Source organism: Sphaeramia orbicularis, chromosome 9, assembly GCF_902148855.1.
Source record: "Sphaeramia orbicularis chromosome 9, fSphaOr1.1, whole genome shotgun sequence".
Taxonomy (NCBI): Eukaryota; Metazoa; Chordata; class Actinopteri; order Kurtiformes; family Apogonidae; genus Sphaeramia; species Sphaeramia orbicularis.
The window spans coordinates 38,007,217-38,013,341 of NC_043965.1; positions in this window are offsets into that span (position 1 = coordinate 38,007,217).

Below are 6,125 nucleotides of genomic sequence, written 5' to 3' on the forward strand. Positions count from 1 at the left end.
TGATGACCATACATCATTTTAGGTCATTTGCTAAAATGAAGCCAGTTTTTCAATTTTCTGTAACAACACATGATCACGTACAGGTCACATTTTATCAGTGATTGGTGATTTTAGCCATCGATCACATATTTAACCCCACACCTGTCTGAAAACACTAGTGATTTGTCAAAATGAGGACATCACAAGGTATTTTGTCCACAACCTGAAAACACAAAGAGTGAGGAGATACAGAAATCTCATATCCTCTCAGAACAATTGACATACAATATGCTCAAATGTAATTATGGAATATTTCTACAATGATGTTAAAAACTACCAGACACTACAGTATGAAGCACAATTTTATGCTTCTTTTTGTCTGCTATGATTGGAATGAAAGTACACAAATGATGAAAGGTGAAACATTTTCCTTAGAAAATGGTGTATACTCAGTAATAATCCAGTTCAGTAATGTCTTCCGACTTTCTCTTAGCATGTAGTGGTGCATTTACCGGTTGTGAAATCTAGATACTTTATGGTCATCCATCTCATTGTCTTCGGAGATGTTGCTTTTACAAAGGAATAAAGTTTGGTCTTTCTGTGATTATCCATGTTATATCATGACGTGAGTCTCCAGTGCAGCCTCCATAGACATTAACCAGCAAATAGACTGAATAAATGCACGACAGAGACAAAAGAAAAACATGTTGCAAATCCCTCAGAATCGGAGATCTTGATTAGCATGGGACTAGTTATCACATGACCTTTGTGTTAAACCAAATAGAGTAGGTAGTTTAATACAAAATACAGACATGGCAGATTTGCAAGGTTTAATATAATTATAAATGATCTATTGCCATTTGACACAGCTGTGGAAAAGAGAAACCACTTTCCTAAGCTTCCACATTGTGGCATGGAGTAAAACAGTCATGTCTCTCAGAATCTCAAAAGGGATCAGTAATTATGGCTGTAAATCATGTTTTCAATACCTGTCATTATAAATCTGCATCATGGTGTAGATTTCTACAACCTGAAAATGGAGTCTGGAAGGTGGGTACAATCCCATCTTCTTCTCAGACCACTTGAATTGAAATAAGTTGAAAGATTAGTATGATGTTTTTTTTTCTAATGACAACAAACATGTGAAGCACTTCAGCTTTAATTTGGTACTGAACAGATCTTTTATTTAATTTTCATCAAATTGATTGTTCTACCCCTTTTTCTCTGAAATGTTTTGAAAATACAAAAGTTGAAAAACATTAGTGAGTTGCCTTTTATCATGCTAATTATCAACTGATGAGAATATTTTAATCATCATTTTTTGTCCACACTGCTCACATCTAATGTTTAAGTACCCTTAATATTACTTATTTTATTAACCTTTAATAAACCAGGTAAATCCCATCAAGATTAAGAACCTCTTTACAACCTTTGCAAGTCCTGGCCAAGATAGGCAGCAACAAGTACAAATTAAAGCCGCAAGTGGCATTGAAAGGCCCTCACCATGGGCACGTCCAGTACAAGTATGTCCATCGTTCAGCAGGTGTACCAGCTCAGTCAAATTTGAGCCAAATCGGTGTTCGTATGTCCGAACTGATGCAATTTTTGTGAAGGTAAATTTGTAGGGGGCACTATTGTGTGAATTTTAAATGTCTTCTGACAAATGGGTGTCGGCTTGGGAGATTGGCAACTGATTGAAATTTGAGCTAAATAGGTGATCATATGTCTAAGCTAAAACAATTTTAGTAAAATTAAATTTGTAGGGGGCGCTATGGAACCAAATATTAATTTCTTCCAATAAATGGCTGTAGGCCTGGGAAATAGAAGTCTGAGTCAAATTTGAGCCAAATCAGTGTTCATATGTCCGAACTGATGTCATTTTTGTAAATGTACATTTGTAGGGAGTGCTATAGTGCGAAATTGCAATTTCTTTCAACAAATGGGTATAGGCCTGGGAAATAGACATCCGAGTCAAATTTTAACCAAATCGGTGTTTGTATGTCAGAACTGATGTCATTTTCGTAAATGTACATTTGTAGGGGGTGCTATAGTGCGAAATTGCAATTTCTTTCAACAGATGGGTATAGGCCTGGGAAGTAGACATCTGAGTCAAATTTTAGCCAAATCGGTGTTCGTATGTCCGAGCTGAAGCAATTTTTGTAATGGTAAATTTTTGAACAAACTTTGCAAAGTTTGCAACCTCGTCGCACAAAAACGGAAACATCAGTCCCAAAAATTTGGCTGACTTTTGATGCCCATGAAAAAATGAAGGAAGGTCCCCACAACCTATGAGCTCCCAAAACATTTATTCAGTCTGATGAAGGGCCTCGGCCCGAAATATCACGTTGCTGAATAAATGTTTTGGGAACTCACAGGTTGTGCGGACCTTCCTTTATTTTTTCATGGTCAGTTTTTGGATCCTGCACACCTCCTATTTTTTGGACGTGCGTGTCGTTTACCTCTTTTCATAACTTTTGATGCCCCATTTCTGTAGATACTGTACACCAATTTTGAGCTAATTTGGCCAAATGCCCAAGGAGGAGATTGTTAAAATACGACGTCAGCAAAAACGCTGACTCAGCATTTTGGAAATTTCAATCCAATATGGCCGACTAAGGGTTGGTTTAGGGGCGTAGCCATATTAATATTTTTTGTTTGTCTCCTGACAAAGAATCTGTGTATCAGTTTTCATGGCTCTACGACAAACTTTATGTTGGATGTGGTACCATTGGCGTAATGTATTTCCACTTTTCAAGGGGACGCAGTCGCAACATTACTTTACCAACATCTACGAAACCTATATGTAAATTCAGTTTTTCACACTTCTGAATTTTGGGCAAAATTTGGTGAGTTTTCGTAAATGTTTAGGGGGTCAAATTTGAGCTCAAAGCACAGGAGAAGGAAAAATAAATAAATAAATAAATACATACATACATACATACATACATACATAAAAATAATAATAATCTGAGCAAGAACAATATAGCCGTTGCCGTGGCAACCACGTATTTGGCCTTACTTGAAAGCTGTCGAGGTCCCCCACATGCCTGTGGGGTCAGATGTCATGTGTCGTGCACTTACACACACGTGACTGACCCCAACTGGACGTGTCCCATTGACTCCCATTCATTCTAAGCAGGTGTAAATATGCGGTTTGTGTACATGACATGTACATGTTCGGAAAGGTCTGATGGCTGTGAATGTGAATATGAGTGAGAGTGGCGACAGTGGAGAAAGGCGACTGCGTCACTGGTGATTTCGTCCCCATGCGCCCACTGCAGACTCAATAGGCCCTGCGCTGGCTTTACTCAGCTCGGGTCTAAACACAGTTACAAGATTACACAGGTAAAACACAGATAAACACATTTAACAATAAATAATAGTAATAATAATGTTTGCAAGGAGATGAAGACAAACAAGTGCAAGTTATGGGTCCAATGTCAACCCCCCCCCCCCATACATACATACATACACACACATACACACACACACACACACTTCTTCCCCTACCCCTTGGCCCTTGCACATGGCTCTACTCCTTGACACGGAGTTGCAAGGGGTAGGGGTTGAAATGTTTCCTTATGAAATGGGACAACCCTTCCAGACCTGTTACATCATCGTCATTGATGCTGCTATTAACAAATGCAACAACTTTGTTTGCGAACGAATTCACCATGCCATCAGCAGCTGTAACCATCTTGATTGCATGGGCTTTGGGCATCTTTTTGTGGCTATCAACAGCAAACCACAGAAATGCGATCTATAAGATATTGAAACAGCCTTAAATAGGCAATCAAATGATTAAGTTATTTACAAAGAAAATGCGAACATTTGTGTGTTTCTTTTGTCGCACTGCTGCACTTCTTTGCTGTGTTTTGCTTCCATCTTGCCAATGATTTGAGTAGTATTATAAATTTCTCATACCCCTCCATTTGTAGTGTGGTCCTCTCCCTTACCCATCTCCCTCCGAGTCATTGAGAATTGAGACAGCCCAACCCCTTTACATGAATGCATTGAAGGGCTGAGTGGGAGGGCCAAAGGGTGAAATGGGATTGGACCATGGAGTCAGCCTTCATCGGCATTAATGTGCAAATGTAGAGAGGCAGGAGGCTTTGAATATATGATTCAAGAAAGACAGAGGCTACAAACAATAGACAATCAGACAGGTCTGATTATTAGTCTGACAGCAAGGTGATGTAAACGCAGATGTCGAACAATACACAGCATTTGTTTTTTTCCCCCTTTTTTCCAGTGAGTTGAATGTTTCATTCTTTCATAACATCCAAAGTGCCCTCAGAAGTGTCATTCAATTATTCAAGGTATAGAAGCTTCAAAAAGACATTTCTGGAGTATTCGTACTATTAAATCCCTTCACCAGTTGATGTGATATGCTCTTAAGCATTCAAAGACTGCTCGTCTCCAGCCCCAAACAACCTTGTGTTTTTGAGAAAGTGTGAATGAGAATTTTTTTTTAGCTTTCAGTAAAAATATATATATATATAATGCAGTTTATACTTTGCCTAAACATTAGGAACATCCAAATAGCAATGAAAACAAAGTTCTTACAGAATTAAAGATTGACTCTGTTTTTAAATATACAGAGCCTGACCATGGAAGTTCATCTGGATTTAAATAGAGGTAAAGAGGAAAACATTTTTCACCTGCAACAAGTTCTTTAACCCCAACTTTAATGAGTATCCTCCCATTTCTTTAACAGTTATGCCAGAGGGCATGCTGTGATTGTGGAAAAGATGCAACTGCAAAGGAAACGACTAAGGAGATGCTTAAACTGTTAGAAATTGGGTTGAAACTCTCCAATGTATTATTTAAACCTGGAAGGATAATGGTATCAAGTATCATTTTTAAGGAATTATAGATCACATTTATGTTTCATGAAATCAGCAGTTGAAGTCACAGCTATGTTTAATTGTGTCTGTGGAAATATTCCTAATCCTCATTAACAATGTGAGGAGATCCCCCAGGATTAGGTCTAAACAGTTGAGCACCCTTAATAAAACCACTTGTCAGTGAGACTGATCAGGAAACAAAGGCGCTGATTTGCTACAGGGCATAAGGTGTTTGCTCTGGGGGGATTCTGTTGGGTGTCTGTGAATTGGCTTCACAGTCTGGTCCGATCAGCTCTAAATGTAAAGTGTTATGAGATAACTTTTGTAATGATGTGGCGCTAAATAAATAAAATGTAATTGATTAATTGAAATATCAACCTTGTTCCAGAGTGATGGGTGCATCAGTTAGAACTGATAGGCATGTGGGAAGACAAATGCTTTCATCCTGGATGGTAAAAATGTCTGTTGTGGGCAAATCTAAGCTCTACTCAGTGTCTTCTTCTTATTTGTAGCTAAATGCTGCTTTGCCATGTTTAGTCTGGACTCTGTGGTCAATCAATATTTTGATTGTATTGTCGTGGCATATTGCTTCACTGTAATAGTTATGCTTAATTTGACATTGAACAATTATTTAATCATTTAATTGTTTTGAAAGTTCTACCTATAGATTTCTGAAACGTTCTGAACTTGGAAAAAACCTGACAATCACTAGGAACTGGTATTTTCAGACCGTTGGCTTGTACTCAGAACCAGAAATCGGCCTTTTGAATGGGACTGAACTAGTGATTGGACATTGAATATGCTAATAATCAACATGCACTGACATGACCTGATCCTCAAACAATAGGCAATCGGGCATCTTTGATTGTCAATCTGACTAGAAGGTGGTTTAATTGATAATGACCATCAACACAAAGCATTTTTACCCTCGGCCCTCGCCGCAGGGTATTGTCATCAGTTTGTTGTCCGTCCGTCTGTCTGTCCGTATATGCAAATACTTTGGCATGAACTGAAGGCCGAGGGTTTTCAAGTGCATCTACATCATATTTTCTTCTCCAGTGAGTCCAATGTTTAGTCTATTCAAGACATTCCCTCCATCCCCACAAATTGTATGTACCATCTTGGCTGATTGCTTATTCAAAGTGAAGAGGCTTAGATCAGACATCTTCTGAGGTAAGCCTCTCTCCTACTGGGCTTTTTCTATCTGTTCTCACATCACGAGAAAATTTATGAAATGAATCTAGCAGGGCTAAGATCCGAAGTGGGGTCGTAAAGGACCATGTAGCAACAGTGTTCCAG